Source organism: Odontesthes bonariensis, assembly GCF_027942865.1.
Source record: "Odontesthes bonariensis isolate fOdoBon6 chromosome 6 unlocalized genomic scaffold, fOdoBon6.hap1 SUPER_6_unloc_2, whole genome shotgun sequence".
NCBI lineage: Eukaryota > Metazoa > Chordata > Actinopteri > Atheriniformes > Atherinopsidae > Odontesthes > Odontesthes bonariensis.
This window is the reverse complement of record NW_027457366.1, coordinates 238,659-256,294: the sequence shown is the minus strand read 5'-3', so window position 1 is coordinate 256,294 and position 17,636 is coordinate 238,659. Positions and strand designations below refer to the sequence as shown.

Genomic DNA, 17,636 nt, shown 5'->3' with positions numbered 1-17,636 from the left:
TAGAACCAGGAAATACGGCCATATTAGTCCAGTGCTCAGGTCTCTGCACTGGCTTCCTGTCGCTCAGAGAATAGACTTTAAAACAGCTCTGCTTACGTACAAGTCTCTTCACGGTCAAGCGCCAAAGTACATCTCTGACATGTTAGAGCCGTATGAACCAACTCGGGCTGTGAGAACCTCAGGGAGGGGTCTCCTGCTGGTGCCCAGAGTCAGGACTAAACAAGGTGAGGCTGCGTTTCAGTTTTATGCTTCTAACATCTGGAACAGCCTTCCAGAAGATGTGAGACAGGCCTCAACTCTGACAATGTTTAAATCCAGGCTGAAAACAGTTCTGTTTAGCTGTGCATATGACACCTGAAAGTATTTTATCTGCACTCTTCACTTTTTAATTAATTAATGATTATTTTAATGGGTTTTAAATTTCTTTCTTTTTTAATTTCTTTCTTTTAATTTCTTTTTTATTCCTTATTAATGGTTTTATTGCCTTATTGTGATTTTATGTAGCTGTAAAGCACTTTGAAATGCCCTGTGTATGAATTGTGCTCTATAAATAAAATTGCCTTGCCTTGCCTTGCTCTTAAAGATGTTGAAGGTGGTGCTACACCATGGGGAGAAAGATATGGAAACTTATGCAATACTAGATGATGGCTCAGAGCGAATGATGCTCCTTCAAGCTGCTGCTAAGGCCTTACATCTGAAAGGTGAGCCAGAGCAGATTGTTCTTAGAACAGTGCACCAAGACCTGAAAGTGCTGCAGGGCATCTCTGTCGCATTCGCCATATCACCTGCTGGTCAACCGCAGAAATCGTTCCAGATCCAGAGAGCCTTTACAGCTGAACAACTGGGATTGGCAGAGCACTCCCAGCCTGTTAAGATGCTCCAGCGCAGGTACAGACACCTCCAAGGCCTGCCGCTCTGAACGCTGGTTAGAGTTCAGCCAATGGTCCTAATTGGATCTGATAATCCTCACCTGATTACCCCGACAGAGCCAGTCCGATTGGGGCCACCAGGAGGACCAGCGGCTGTGAAGACCCGACTGGGCTGGGCCGTCCAAGGGCCCACCAGTGTCGTTCGGCAACAGCTCCAGCCCGAACTGTGTCTGAATATTGGCGTACTTTCACCCTCAGAGCAGCTCCAACACCATGTGGAGAAGCTATGGCAGAACGACGTGGTGCCATGCAAGAGTGAAAGGGTGGTGACGCGTTCAAAGCAGGACCAGGAGGAAGTACACACGCTTGACACAAAGACAGTAAGGGTGGAAGTTGATGGAGTCTTGTGCTACGCCACTCCACTGCTACGTGTAAAGGACATGCCCCACGTCTGAACTCCCAAAGAAGCTGTCCTGGCCAATCTGCGGAGCACTGAAAGATGTCTGCTTAAAGACCCGGAGAAAGCAGCAGCCTATGGGGCGGAGATCTCGAAACTCAAACAGGCCGGCTACGTTGTCAAGATTGAAGATGAGGAGGTAAACGCATCAACCGAGTCCTGGTTTATCCCACTGAAAGTAAAAAATAGGCATAAATGAGACTTTAAAAGCTGTGCGCTATTTATACGCACTTTCATTAACTGGACCAGTAAAAAGGATTTAGTAGAAAGCTGATAATAAGCTGTTTTATATCCTAAGTCATAGTTAGCTCTGAAGAACCACAGAAACTGTTGGGATTTGAACCCAGGATCTCCTGTTTACAAGACAGGAACTTTGACCAACTAAGCCACAGCGCCACATGGTTCATAAAACTGATGAAAGAATAAAGCAAACATTTTGCTTGTTGTTTGTAAGCACTTAAAATCAAAATTACTTTCTAATATAGTAAGTAAGCGTTGTTTCTAAGTGCTTGTTAAAATGATTATTTAAGATAGTAATTAAGTGTTTTTTAGGCGATGTGAAAACCGTTTGCTGTGACTTTCAAATCTGCTTCAAAAACTGGACGTGTTTCTTCAGATAAACTCCTGACCAGCTGTGAACAAGCAGTGAAAATGTCTGGCCGGGGCAGAAAGGGGGACGGGGCAGACTTTTTTTTTGTTCACTTGTCCAATAGAAAAGTTTAATTGAGGACATTATTAATGTTATCTTGAGTTTGGGTCTGTTATTTGGATTTGTTTGATGTTTATTGTTAATTTGTGCTATGAAAAAGTTTAATTGAAATAAACAAATGTAAGAATGGTTTTGTCACAGAATGAATGCACAGAATAAGGCAATTATGATCTTATCTCTCTTATCTCTCATAAAAATACTGAAAGCAAAAGGGTTTTCAACACATAAACCATGACTTTTTGCAAATTTTAGATAAAATATAGGCTACAAAAGATCCTAAATAAAGAGCCGTCAGGGAGTCGAAAGAGCCGAACTTCCCATCACTACTTCTTAATACTGGATTTCATTTGGAGTGTTTCATGAAGTCCAATTTCAGTTTCTAAGGCAAAAATCCTTTCTTGCAGCGCACACATTTCTTGTTGATATATCCGACAGCTTTCAGAGGGCATGTTGAAAGGACTGTAGTCGCTGGCTCGTCAGATAAATTCTAAAAAGAATAAAATTGATTAAAAAAGTCTGGGTTCACTTAAAAGAAAAATAATACAATTATATCCCAGACTTGTGGAAAGAACTAAAATGATTTAAAAGCAAATAAAACGATAAGCAGCAGGAGGAAGCAGAGACACGCCTGCACTCTTCAGAAGCAGGAAGCAGGATAGTTAAGCCATGAGTAGAAGTGCCTCAAATTGGTTCAAAACTTCATCATATTTTGCAGATATTGTTGGGTTTTCAACTCAGACCCTGGTGTTCATGAGGAAGTCACTTTCACCAGTTACAGCCAGATCTCATGAAGTGGTGTACTTATTACACGCCAAGTCATTTACTGTGTTTTTACAAGGCTTCTTTAATGCTTTTGCGTATTATTTTCCGCTACATATTTCAAGGAAATGACGTCCTGCCCTCAGCTTTTACTCTAACTCTGACTATTTCACGGTTTGTACGTTCATTTTGATGTTATGTAGTGTGACAGGAGGAGAACCTCCACCGTACTGTACCCTAACCATTTGACATGTTATGTGACCAGAGGAAAATTACACTCTGAAAGTATAAAATAGGCATAAATGAGACTTTAAAAGCTGTGCGCTATTTATACACACTTTCATTAAGTGGACCAGTGAAAAGGATTTAGTAGAAAGCTGATAATAAGCTGCTTTATGTCCTAAGTCATAGCTTGCTCTGAAGGAACACAACAACTGCTGGGATTTGAAACCAGGATCTCCTGTTTACTAGACAGGGACTTTGACCAACTAAGCCACAGCACCACATGGTTCATAAAACTGATGAAGGAATAAAGCAAACATTTTGCTTGTTGTTTGTAAGTACTTAAAATCAAAATTACTTTCTAAGATAGTAAGTAAGCGTTGTTTCTAAGTGCTTGTTAAATTGATTATTTAAGATAGTAATTAAGTGTTTTTTAGGCGATGTGAAAACCGTTTGCTGTGACTTTCAAATATGCTTCAAAAACTGGACGTGTTTCTTCAGATAAACTCCTGACCAGCTGTGAACAAGCAGTGAAAATGTCTGGCCTGTATAAACTTTGTGATGTCAAACAAGATCAGAGATGACATCGCTTGTGATGTCACTACAGTGATGACATCACAGCTTTGTGAAGGCTTCTGTTCTGTCTCTTCTGGTCTGTGGTTCCAACCACAGATTCTGGATGGAAGTGAAGTCCGGATTCCAGAATGTTGATTTGTGTTCTCTGTTAATCTCTGGACGACTTCAGCTGATTACTTCCTGTCACTGTCACGTTGGAAGGTCCACTTCTGCCAGTTTTTCAGCAGCCAGCATCATGTTCTCCACCAGCAGTGTTTTCCAAGACAGAATAATGTCAGTTTGTTTAAAATGTTGCCAAAATAAACTATTACAATTACAACAAGTGTCATCTCAGGGCACTTCAGTAATAAAGTCCAATTCAGGCCAATTGGAGTTCAGTTCATTGTAAATATAATCCAATTAGTCCAATTCATTCATACAGAGCAATTCAAAAACTATTTCCTCGCTAAGGAAACCAACAGATGGCACCAAACTTGCACTATTTCTAATTAGATAGAACTTTTAATAGTTCTAAGATCATATCTTTCTGGTTTTATTTGCATTTTACAAAGAGTCCCGAGTAATTATGAAAGTGGGGTTTTAATTAGAAGAAAAAGCCTCAAAATAAAGTGATTTTTAGGAGTATGCAGGGAATCATTTCCATCTAATGAACAGGTCAGTTATATTAAACAGTGGGCCGTGTGAGCAGCAATCAGGGGAGTAAGGAGTTCACAGATCATAGACAGAGGCAACCGTCCAACTATTCAAAGCTTTTAAAATGTAAATATATATATATAAAATAATATAATATATATAAAATGTAAAATATAACTGACCTGATCTGGCTGCTGAAGCTCAGCTCTGAGTCCATAATAACACCCAGATTCCTGCTTGGTTTGTGCTTTTTAACATCACAGCCTGAAGCTGAGCTCAGATTTTTAACAGCTGACAATGACCTCTGTTTTCTCTTTGTTTAGCTGCAGGAAGTTCTGGATCATCCGGTTGGTTATTTGTTGGAGGCTCTTTGCTGGGCCAGTTATTCCTCTGTGCCAGCAGCTGAGCACCAGTTCTGCCAAAACTAACAGGAAACATCATCCTGCACCGCTGGATTATCAACAAGGAACACTGACCAAGTCAGGAGATTAAAAAGGATGCAGAGGATAGTCAGCCATCTGCTAAACACGGGACTTGTGTTTGACACCAGTCTTTGAACTGCTGTGAGACCGTTGTTTCCTTCATTCGTTTTTCAGCTTTTTTTCCAAAACTACTTGGTCGAAAGGTGTAAAACATTAAAAGTATTGGGTTAAAGTTAGAAAAGCATCATGTTTAGGAAATAAAATACATTTTTTGGGGAAAAACTTGGCCAATAAGACCAGGAGCTCCTGACCTGTGTCATACATTTCAGTAAGACTTCGGGAAATTGTACCAAAAAGGGCAAAACATGTCTCCTTTAAAGCTGCAGTCTGCAACTCTTTTTCAAGCATAATGCCTGGAACTGTCCGGGGATTCTGAAAATAGTACATTAAATACCCCAAAACAAAAAAAAAAAAGAGTTCTCTAGGTCCCCTATATGTCCCGCTAGGTCCCTCCAAAGCCAGCAGGTTTGTTTACAAAATTGCAGACCGGACCGGTAAAAGGTAACCAATCAGGTTACGAGCTGGGCTCTGCTGCCTGTCAATCACCGATTGTGCACGCGCGATACAAGGTAGGCTCGTCCCCACGCTTATTTATCTGGACTATTGAACTTCATTACGGGCTAGTCTACTTACTGTGTCTTCCATGATCGCAAATGACAGGTGAGTTGATGAATGAGGAGTCGTGTAAGCGCATCTGGCGTGCACGTCTACGTTCTCATGTGTTTTGAAGGGGCGGGACAGGAAGTTGAATAACTTTTTATTTTTTGGTTAAAAAATAAGCATTTCTTGCATTTTGTTCTGATAGATCATGTAAACTCTTAAAATGCCAAAAAGTAGGACTTTACGTATGACAACAACAAATCCTGCAGACTGCAGCTTTAACTAGAACTTCCAGGATTTTTCTGCCTACCTAGAAGTACCAGAGAGGGGTCATTTGACCCAGCGCCTTTTACCGAATACACTAATCACTCATTTTGTTATGGTAATGAGGCTGTTAGGGGCCGTGTGTGGGGTGAGGGGTGAGGGGGTCACACCTTACAGTGGTAACAGCCAAGACAAACAGGGACACACAGCTTCTTCCCAAGGGCTGTCAGCCTCCAAAATCACCACAGGTAAATAGCAACTTGCATGAAGATATCAGCAGCAAAGACAGATAGCACAGTTTGGCGGACAGTGTGTTACAGTTTTTCTCCATTGGTTTGGCTCATTTCTTGAAACTGAGATGTCATTCTCAAAACATGGACAAATCCCAAAACTAATTTGCAGTTCCTCACAACAGAATGGCATTTATCATTGCTTTCATCAAATTTCAAATGCTTTTGTACATGTCTCAATCATTTAGTACATCCTTGCAAATGGCTATGTACAAGTATCCTACAGTTAACACAATCAGCTTACATTTAGTACAATTTTCAAATGAATGTACCTTGCTGATCTATCCCAATTGGTTATCTATCGCAATTGTTAGATGGATAAATACCAGTGCATGTGGACTACTGCTTCATTTCCCTCAAGAATTTTGTGGTGAAAGAAGCTCCTCTCCAAGGAACGAAGATGCAGAGATACAGCACTCAACCCACATTTCCACAACAAGAGGAGTGTCCGCAGGGGGTCCAAAGGGTCAAATGACCCTCTTGTGGGTCTTTTAGGTAAAAAAAAAAAAAAAAAAAAAAAAAAAGGAAAAAGGTCAATTGACCCCTCCGTGGTAGTTCTAGTGTTAACACTAGACCAATAAGAGCTACATCTCAGACTCTACAGGCCTCAGTTAACTTGTTAAATGTGTCAGTGGGTCGGTGTGAAAACTCAACATCTAGGATGTTATTTCCAGCTTCTACGTTTAACTGAAATAGAAAATCTGAGAATTACGACCATTTGGGTAGAGCTATTTTACGACAGTAAAATATTTGGCAGTGACTAAGTGCCTTTAGCACAGACAGGAGGGTGGAGGCGAGAGGAGACAATGAGGCTGATACCAGAGCAACCAGATGAGCCTCCGGCGCCCACCTGTCCTGATAGTCCCTCACAAGCAGCTGTCTGTTGTTAGCACGTTAAGCTTTGATTGGTCTGGGCTGCTCTGTGGCATTATTTATAAACCTTCACCCTTGCTGTTTCCTCTCATAGCTTGTTTTCACCATGGCAGCTGCTGGGTTCTTCCTGAGGTATAAGCACAAGCTGTCTTTTACAGTTTTTGTTTGTTTGATTGGAAACATTAGTTAATATTACATTCTTACTCTTTGTTGTACATGATTTCAGGGTTTCCCTCTTTGCCTTGTTGACTGCTGCTACATGGGGTTTTCCCACTAAAGGTGTGCTATCATCTGTTGTGGTAAAACACTACATGCTTGCTTGAATCAGCTTCTGCTAAACTTGTTCTCATGCACCCAGGTTCAAAATCAGCAGGCCAGAGCAGCAGCGGCACAAGAGCTGCAGGTAATTTTGGCTCTTACCAGGGAGCAGCCGCTGGCCGCCCGGTGACCGTGCCCTACACTGCTTCCAGTGACGTTTATATGGCGACACCTGTGCAAGCCTCTGGTCTAAGTCAACCTGTTCTTCAGGCAGACCCAAGACTCAGCGGCTATGGCTCATTTGTGCCAACGCAACTGGTTGTCCAAGCTCCCGGCCTTGTCCAAGGTGCTCTTCAGGCAGACCCAAGATTCAGCAGCTCTGGCTCCGTTGTGCCCGTGCAAATGACTGTGCAAGCTTCTGGTGTCCCACAGGCTGTTCAGACGGGTCCAGCATTGAGCAGCTTGAGCTCTGGCCTGCCTGCAACAGGATACTCTACTGTCACTTATGTGCCTGTTGACGTAGGATCTGACGCTGGTGCTCTGCAACCTGGAGCTGCCCCATCTGGACCACAAGGTAAATCTTCTGCTTGGAGTGTAGATGGCCCAAAATGTGTTTGGAAACCTAAAGGTGTCTGTGAGTTTTCATGTAGTCACTAGCAAATCTTGCTTAGTTAAGAATATGTTAAGACTCTGTGGTTTCAGAACTTCTGCTGTGAAAAGGACTAATTGTGAAATGTCTCCACACAGAAACCCAGTGGGCTATTGCTCCCTCAGTCTTTGAGGATGCGTCAGCCCAAGCCCTCAGCCTCACTGACGTTCTCCCTGCAGCCCCTCTGTCACCACCTGGCCCTGTCCTCCAGTCAGGGGAGACCTCCAGTGTCACAAAGGAAGCTGAACTCGGGAATTACCAGCAGCAGACGGAGGAATTCGGCTACCCGGATGACCGCCAAGGGTCTGGACCGGGATCTGCAACCGTACTGGTGCCACGCTTTGGTGTGGGTGGATCTCCTGACTTTGACTACAGGCTTTTGTATGGCTTGTACCCCTCTGGAACCTACAGCACCTTCAGCCAGCAGCATGAGAAGGGCAAAGACTACTTTCAGGATGTCCACTACTTGAAGGAGCATATTACTGACAGCCATGGTTCTGGGCAGCAGAAAAAGTTCTTCCCAAGTGCCCGCTAGAGCTGAACATGATGTGCAGAGGGTATGCTGAGTGGTACCTGCAAATGTCTTTATCTCAATGCTCGAACTAATCTGGTTCTGTTTCAGATTGGAAAGCTGAATCCCAACGGCACAAGATTCTTTTTAGTCTTTGAATAAAATCTTGTCAAATGATCTCGCTTCAGAATGATTAAGGGAAACAATGTCCTGTGTACACCATCTGGGTTCAAGGCAAATGGCAGGCATCACCTGGCATATTTGACTTGGACATTCTGCTTTCGGTTTCAAACATGGCTTCTCAAAGCTCTGCATCTTGAGAGGAATTGCTATGGAAGTGTTAAATAGTTGCTCAATTGACTATAGCGATCAGCTACAGCATCCTTTACAGCCATTTCTCTACACCTGTACATGGCAGCCAGACACAACCCCTTCTATAGGTTGCTGAGTGCACGGTAGCCAACCTGAAGGCTTGCCAAACAAACGTTGTGCTTGAAATACTTGGCTGGATACTCCTTAAATATTCTGCAGTTAAGCCACAGCCAGTCTTTGGCAGTCTTGCCATATGATGACCTTGTCTGGGTTTTTCCCCCCAAACCCTGCAGACGGAATGCTAAAGTAATGGCTGGACAGTGGATAATGAACATTCTTTCCATTTTTGTCTCTGGGTATCCCTATAGTAGCGCTGTCAAATGATTGAATATTCCTTCTAAAACGATGTATACAGACCTCTGTATAAGCACATGTCAATGACACGCATGTTGCCAGGCAACAGCAGCTTCACATCAATAACGGTGTGACACTTTTCAAAAGTGTTTCATAAAAAAAACAATACAACAAAATTCTGGGGTGCCAGTCAGGTATCCCTCCTGACTAATAGGATCATTTAATTGCAATACTTTTCCTTATATTATACGGCCACATAAGGAGCAAACACGCAAAGGTGTCGACCTTTAATTGGTTAAATGACAAAAGAATCAAGTCCTTAGAGGAAAAAAAAAACGTCTTTACGTGTCCTAAGGAGGTACAGGCTCTTGCACAACTCTCTTCCGCTCCACAGCAAGAGCTGCAGAACAACAAAAAAACCATCAGGCTACATAAGTCACACACCTTCATATTTACAGAGAAGAGAAATATATAAACACTTGCAGTGTAGAATTCAGATGATAGGTATGGAAATATGAGATGGTTCCTCCGTTTCTGTGCTGGATGAACATCATTTTCAAAATAAATACAGAGCGTAAAAATAAGAGTTTTTATCTGGAATGTCCGCTTGTGACAGTATGTTTGTCCGCCTCACGCGTCAAAAGTAAACTGCCATTTAAAAAGAAAAATGAGGCGTCGACTTAAACACGGACAACTCAGGTGAGTACACGACCATGTTTGGGGCGTGTTCGTAATGGCAATAAAAAAAAAGAAAACAATAAGAGAAGCAAATACTGGGCAACATAGCTCCAGAACTGAGCGGGTTGTCACAACGGGACAAACCGACTTCACTACTTGTATAGGTAGTTTATTCAAGTTTAAACATTTAACCATTTGTTTCATGTTATGCCGAGTCCATTTGGGTGAACATTTTCAAGAATTAACCTCATGTTGCTGGTGGTCGAATGATAAGCTAACTGTAGCTTGTATACAACTTTGTCTCAAGGCTCAAATTTTTCCATCAACTGACCAAAATCTGAAGTATTTCCAGGCGGGGCTTTATATATATTTTGGGGGTTAAAATCACTTTCTTTGCGCCTGTGGTCGAGTTAGGCCCTGAACTTTCTGCCATCTTCATGTGAATCAACTTTCAGCAGTGATGCTTTACCAGACAGTGCGACTCCTGTGACCTGTCCACGACCCCGTCATGCAGTGTGCCGACTCAAGGCAGATGTTTTTCCACATTCGAATATTCATTTTCACCTTTGTCTTTTTTTTTTTTAAACCTATTCAAATTTAGAATATTCTTTGACAACCCTACCCAGTACCACTCTACTATCGTGCTTTAATAGGCAACTTGTTGCCTTTCCACTCTGTAATGGCAGGTTCTGCAGGTGTGCCAGAACATGCCTATTGATGTTGCATCCTCTGAATTTACAACTTCTAAATGGGAAGTCAAATTTCCTTGTTGGTATCCTGGTAAGCTTTATCCAGTCCTTGTACAGTTGGAAGTGTACATGGTTTACTGAGTAAACGTGAGATCTTTCATTTGCTATTCTGCTCTAACTCACTGAGCAAAGTATTGGTAGAACTAACGGTGCTCTCCCAGTACCCAGCTCCTCATCTAGCTTTCAAATTTCTATCCAGCAGTTTTTGCTCATAAATGGTCCAGGAATGATGTTGGAGCAACTCTAAGCGAGAGGATGTGTTGCTGATGCCATTTAAGAAAAATAAATTTGATTTGAGGACTGGTTTGTCTATGAAAATATAAAAACAATCTTTTGAATTTTAAGCCTCTATAGATTCCTCAATTTGCCTGTTGGCCTTGTTTTAATGTGCTCTTTTCATGTCTTGTACACGGTTTGTTTTTATTGCTGAGTTAATATTTTACTGTTTTCTCCAAGTGCTTTTATTAATGTGGTCATTTTACAATCCTTGCATTTTGTTTCATTCCATGTTTGTCATTTTTAATTGCTATATCAAACATTGAGTTACATTTTGCTTGAAAAATGCTCTAAAGTCACAAGCCCTGCGAATCCCTGAGATGCTCAGAGAAAATCTTAAATTGGACATATATGGTAAAATAACTTGTTTTTCCCGCCTGTGCTTTTCGAGCATGATTTGGCTGTATGAAGTCTTCAGAGCTTTATGTGAGAAGAATCTTAAATTTTATTCTGAATTTAACAGGGAGCCAATCAAGCTAGGTGTCAAGTGTGACTGTGGTTTAAGCGGGCTGCGTTGCCAGGTTTAACAGAGCCCCCTTTAGGAAACGCCATTAAGCCTTAATACTTAATAAAAATGCTTAATACTGTTGAGTGTTCGCTGTATGTTATTTGAAAAAATTTGTTACCATATTGTTATAAGCTACTATGCGAGTGTGAGCCACCAATTAAAGCTTGAGGAGCCGCATAATGAGTATCTCTGCTTTAGCCTATCCCTGCTGCCAATTGAAAGAGTCAGGGTACACCCTGGACAGCTCTCCAGTCCACTCTGCATAAGGTCTAATAATTTCCACACTTCCATTCACTGAGACTCTGCTAGAACTGTTTGGAGACCTTTTCTAGAGGGCCGTATCGGAGAGCCTACTGTGGGAGAGTACTTTCATTGTGCCAACTATTGCCAATTTAATAGCAAGTGATCTGAAGCGAAGTTAGAAAATATTTTGCAAATTGATCATGTAGCTTTGCACTCGAGGGAATTTGAATATGCATCTTCCACATGTGGTAGAATCAGGAAAACAAAAGCAGAGGAGATATTTAAGTCTTGTGTAGGATGAAAACCAACATGGGAAGATGTGATGATGGCACGTTAACGACCGAGCCTGTATAAAGCACAGTGGCCTCACACACAGAAGGCAAGTTGATTTAGACGGATGTAGGCTCTGATGAGGCATACAGAAGACACCAAGTGGTGCCAAGCAGAGGGGCAAGGCTACGTAGCATAGGCTAACGAGTCACATGCAATTAAAGCTTGGAAAACGCCAGCGAGTGCAGATTTAACTGAAACACCTTCATGGTGCAAGGTCAAGCAGGGCCACTGTATTGAGCTTCATCAAGTTATTTTGGTCTGGGTTTGTGTAATGCAATTCAACCATGAGGAGAAGGAAACATGTAGGGGTGGTTCAGTTTGCCCTTCAAAAGCAGAGTCAGCCTCAGTGGGTGTGGTGAAGACTCAGGCCCCATCCACACGTAGCCGGGTATCTGCTAAAACGAATATATTTTTCTACGTTTGGACCTGTCATCCACATGAAAACGCATAAAAACGCACCGTAAACGAATGTTTTTAAAAACTCCGGGCAAAGTGAAGATTTTTGAAAACTCCGTTTATGCAGCTGCGTGTAGACAGAGATAACCGGAGATTTGCGTTTTCGAACGTCACAATATGCGCCAAAACAACAACAAATCTGCTTAAAAGTCTAAAGTGCGACCTTTGTTTACTGAAGAAGCATGGATGTCTTGAGAACTGTGGTGGTTATTATTGTGCAGGCGCTGTTTACAGCCTTGATTTTACACGCCCAAGTCGTACTCCTCACTCCTGTCGCTGTCGGAATTATTACGTGTTAGATATACATTCTGGGAAGTCCCCAGAGAACAAGATGTTCTTTGTTAACAGAAATAACAATGTTATCGGGCTTTGTTGCTGGAATGCACAACTGATAAATGTCCTGGGTTTTGTTAGTTCTCATGCACAGCTTTATATCCTACTCAAACTAGTGAAGCAGAGCTAACTAACAAACAGAATAATCAAGCTTGTTTTATAAGCACACAATAATAATTATCCTTACATTTCCCTCCTGTTGTGCCTCATAAAACATCAATATACATTCCTCCAGCAGGCTTTAAATGCATACATCATAGGGAGGCCACAGACAGGGGGAGAAACAGCAACATTTTGTCAAGGAGAAGGCGAAAACCAAAGCGTTTGGAAAAATTCCTTCTCGACCCTCCGTAGGAGCGGTCGCAGGGGTGCCAAGACAAAAGGGAGAAAAGTTACATAGATACATCATCACAGGAATATTTATCAGGAGCCTGTCTGTTCAGCTGTTGGTACTGGACGTGTGCATAGTTTGTAAGGGCCTTTTCCATGGTATTTTGTACCATGATCCGAAGGAATGGGATACAACAACCTAAGACAAAAATAATAAACAGGAATGTAACAAAAATGGGAGTTATAAGTTTGAGCAGTAACTGGGTCCAAGTGCCACTAGTAAACCAAGAAAAAACGTCAGGGTTGGGGCGTGAGTCTTGGGCCATGGCCTGCTTAAGGTTCTGAACCGTGACCAAGGCATCCGAAACATTAGTGGAGACCTCATCGGGGATGAAAGTGCAGCAAGCGTCTCCCACCATTGCACAGACGCCGCCTCTCTCTGCAGTAATCAAATCTAGCACCATTCTATTTTGCAGAACCATTTGCCTCAAAGCGGAAATCTCGCGGTTCTGACCCAATTCAATATCTATGGAAGCGTTAACAAAAGCCTGGAACCTGTAATCAATAGTTTCCAGTCTCAAGGCATTTTTGGCCTGGCCCACCCAGGGGAACATGGCTAACATTACTTTGTTGAAGGCGCTATGGTGTTTATACTCCGCAGGGACGTCGGAGCCGGAAAAAGAGTCATGAGGCTGGAACTGGAGGCTTCTACGTCTCCTGTGGCTACGTGGGCTACGGGCATAGAGGATGTAGGTGTGATCTGACATCCGGGCGGGAGCGCACAGTCCTGAGGCGTTTGTTGGGATCTGCGGGTAGACCTTCCACCCACAGAGCCACCAAACGCTGTCCAGGACTGCTGGAAGGGGTGATGTAGAAAGTGGCACAATAGCCTTACACTTAACCGGGTTGAGGCGACCCAAATCCATACCTGAACCTGAAATATTCACACACAAGGGGTAACACAATGTGGAATTACATCGGACTAAATTATGGGTGGTTGTCGATGCATGGAGACCAATGGCAGTATTTGTGGCAGACTTCCACAATGCTGGGAACTTAGTGGAATTCAGCAGACCTTGTGTAGCATTAAGTGCGAGCACAGAGTCTGAGGGTCAAAGGCGCAGCAAAGACACGGGGCTGGCCTACTGAGTGTGGCATGTAGGAGCAAACAAAACAGTTAGAAACGCTTTCACGTTGGGCCACCAACTTAGCATACCTGTACCATAGATTACTCATGAAGGGGTGGGAGTGTTCTTCATCTGCTTTCATCCACTGTCCGTACAAGTCATCAGGATGATCTGTAGGGCTTGGAACATAAATTTCAACCTTTTGTGCCAACATAACGTCCGATCTCTGAGAAAGAAAAGGGTCACGAGCATCTGCAACTGGAGCTACAGATGGGGAAGTAAAACAGACAGTTATAGGAAACTTGGGATCTTTCGAGACAACGTCAGGTCTGATAAACAAATGAAGGCAGCCAGGTTGGTCAGATTTAACAGTCAGTTTCAGTGTGGAAGAAGAGACGTCCCTTTTGACTCCAGTGATGATGTGTCCGACAGTCTTCGCCGAGGAGGAGAGGGACCAAAGTGGGGTAGTGGCAGAGTGGGACGGGTAACTGGTATGGAGAACCACCTGCTCCCAGCCATTGGGCCAGTGGTTTTGTTCATTTGGCGCATGCATATACCAGTCCCATCCCACAAAGGATGCCCCACTTGTGCTGTGGTGTCTGTCGTGGAGGGTGGCAAAAGGTACATGCAGAGTGGCTGACACATTGACGTGAGTACAATATATAGGACAGTTACCAGCAGTAGGGCACTCTCCAGATGTGGGAGTGAACATGGGGGCGGTGGGTGCCGGCTGGGCACCCCGGATACCCGCCCCGATCAGTAAAAGGAGCCACAGCCAATTCATAGCTGGTGAGTAGGTATCAGTAGAGATCTTCGGCGGACAAAGGTTTTGATACCGTCCGGCTTCCAACCTACTCAGAGTTTAAGAACTGTGTCACCTTTTTGCAGTGGGATTGGTGGATCCAAGTGGTTCTCTCCGTGATCTTTACAGCAGTGGGTGTGGTCAGCTGCACGGTGTAGGGACCATCCCACTTCGGCAACGCCCAGTGTTTCTTTTTGATGATCTTTACGAGGATCTGGTCACCTGGTTTCAGCTGTACCTGTGTGGGATGAGACAGAGGGGACAACGGCAGATCACAAGCATTTTGCACCGATTTTTCATTAAACACTTTACACATCCATGCAGTAAGAGGATCAACTCCATCTTCTGCCTTTTCTGACCATGGTTCCCCCACAACGGGAGGAGGAAGGGTCTTCCGTGGACTACTTCAAAGGGGGTTTGGTGTAATTCGCATGAACAGTTTGACCAAATGCAGGCACTCAGGCCATGGTTTTTTTGTTTCCATCATGGTTTTCTTTAGTCTGTTTTTTACTGTGCCATTGGTTCTTTCAACCAGTCCTGCACTCTGGGGGTGGTAGGCACAGTGGTTTTTTAGGTTGATTCCTAAATGTTTTGCCATGTTTTGCACTATGGCATTCACAAAATGTGCTCCATTGTCACTCCATATGACCCTTGGAATGCCATGATTGGGGACAATGTTTTTGCATATGGCCTTTGCCACAGACAGTGCGTCAGCTGTTTTGGTTGGTACTATCTCCACCCATTTAGAGAAGGAGTCCACTAGTACCAAGCAAAATTTGTGGGGGCCGCTTCTGGACAGTTCAATGAAATCCATGTGTATTATTTCAAATGGGTATGTCCCTTTTGGACATTGGCCCCTCTGGGGTCTCATGTTTCCTTGGGCGTTGTGCTTGCAGCATGTTAGGCAGCTTCTACAAAAATTTTTAAAGTAGAGATTTAGTCCTTTGGGTATATGGAATACTTGTTGGGCTATGGTCATCATCCCTCCTATTGAGACATGGGTTTTCCCATGACTCAATTTAGCGACCATTTGGAACAAGTTTCTGGGTAGGCATGGTAGGCCGTTAACAGTGTAAAGGCCGTCTTCTCTCTGTTCAGCATTGTCCTTGATCCAGTGCTCTTTTTCAGAGGGGTGTGCTAGTCTTTGCATGTCAGTGAGTACTGAGGTCGGTATGGCATCTTGGCTGGTGGCTTGAGCTGCTAGGATGTTGGAACTTTTTGCTGCTTTCTTGGCTTCGTCGTCTGCTTTGGCATTTCCTTTGCTTATTCTGTCAGTGGCTTTTGTGTGAGCTGCACATTTACAAACGGACACTTGGTGAGGAAGTTGAATAGCTTGGATTAGTTGTTTGAGAAGTTCGGCATGTTCCACAGGTTTGCCCGTGGATGTGGTCATGCCTCGTCTTGCCCACTGAGCGGCAAAGCTATGGAGTGTAGAGAAGGCATATTGGCTGTCCGTGAAGATGGAAACTGTCTCGCCTTCCGAGAGTTTACATGCTTCTGTTAATGCTATAATTTCGGCTGCTTGGGCTGACAACTTGGAGGGGAGTGCTGCTGACTTCAGCACCTCGGTGTCTGACACCACGGCATATCCAACTTGGTTCTTTCCTTCAGGGGATTTGGAGGCGGATCCGTCAACGTACACATACTGGCTGTCGGGTATTGGTATGTCCAATAGGTCGGGTCTTGGTTTGCAAGACTCATTTGTTCTTTCCACACATGCGTGAGGGTCTCCGTCTTCTTCTGTGGGCAGCAAGGTGGCTGGATTCAGTGTATTGCATCTCTGAATTGTCAGGTGTGGTTGGGATAACAGGGTCGTCATAATGGAGAGGTGTCTTGCTGGTGACAGGAAGGACATCTTTGTCGTTGTGATCAGCATGTCCACTGCATGTGGTACCTTTAAGGTCAGTGAATGGAATAGGACCAGTTCTGCTGATGCTTGCACGGCCAGTGCAGCAGCGCAGACAGCACGCACACAGAGACGTGAGCCACCTCTCCCAGTTCCTGGATACGCATCTTTTCGGTCTCCGGGGTGAGTTTGACTGTCACCACTGCGTCTCCTTCTTCTGTCGAGTATAGGTGTTGCAGCACCACTTTCTGGGTGCCCAAGACTTGGAATTGCCTATCATATTCGGCATTTGGCTTCCCATCGAACATGAGGGTGACGTGCAATGGCCAGCGTGTTTGTCTTTGTCCTCTGGACATCTTGGCTTGGTCTCGGAGATCTTTTACTACGGACCTGGGTCCTTCCTCCACGAGGTCCAGGGAGTAGAACGTTTTGGGGATCCCTTGTGCTTGATGGACGTTAACCTCTATGTCTTCACATTCCACCGCATGTACGCTCTCATGTTTTACAGGCTGCATTCCTTTGCTGGTAGGAACTAAGGCAAGCCTCAGTTTGTAGAGCAAGTCACGTCCCAGCAGGTTGACGGGACACTTTGGGCTCAGCACAAACTCGGCTTGGTGCTGGTTCTGGTCTTCATCTTGGATCATAACTTTTTTGGAGAACCTAGTTCTATCTGTCCTCCAGCTGCCACCACTGTGATCCACTTCAGTCCTGGGGTCACTCCTGGTATTTTGTCCCTCAGGACTGATTTGTCTGCTCCGGTGTCACAAAGAAACTTTACTTGCTGTCCTCCAATCTTCAGGTAATAGTAGGGTTTCTCTTCTTCTTTCATGCTTAGGGAAAATATCTGTGTTAAGTCCAATACTTCGGTCATTTCAGGTGATTCACGGTCGTCTGATGGCAGGTCTTGAGTTGGTTGGCGTCAGGTTTCATATTGATCGTCCTGTTGGTATCCGGGGTTATAGGGAAATGGTCTCTTCCTCTCTATCGGGGGGTCCGGGCAGTCTCTGGCGAAGTGTCCAGGTTTGTCACAGTTGTAGCAACGGTCATGCTTTGGTTTTAAACCTGGTCTTTGTCTCCCTGATTGGGGTCTTCTTCCTCTGCCCCTCCCTCTGAAACCACCTTGGTAATAAGTTCCAG

General features: G+C 43.9%; 1 non-coding gene across 1 annotated transcript; it reads right to left on the bottom strand.

The window, feature by feature from the left end:
• Positions 1–1,648: 1,648 nt before the first annotated feature.
• trnat-ugu (transfer RNA threonine (anticodon UGU)) lies at positions 1,649–1,722 on the bottom strand. Its single transcript has one exon. It is a non-coding gene; the product is annotated as a tRNA-Thr (tRNA).
• Positions 1,723–17,636: the final 15,914 nt, after the last annotated feature.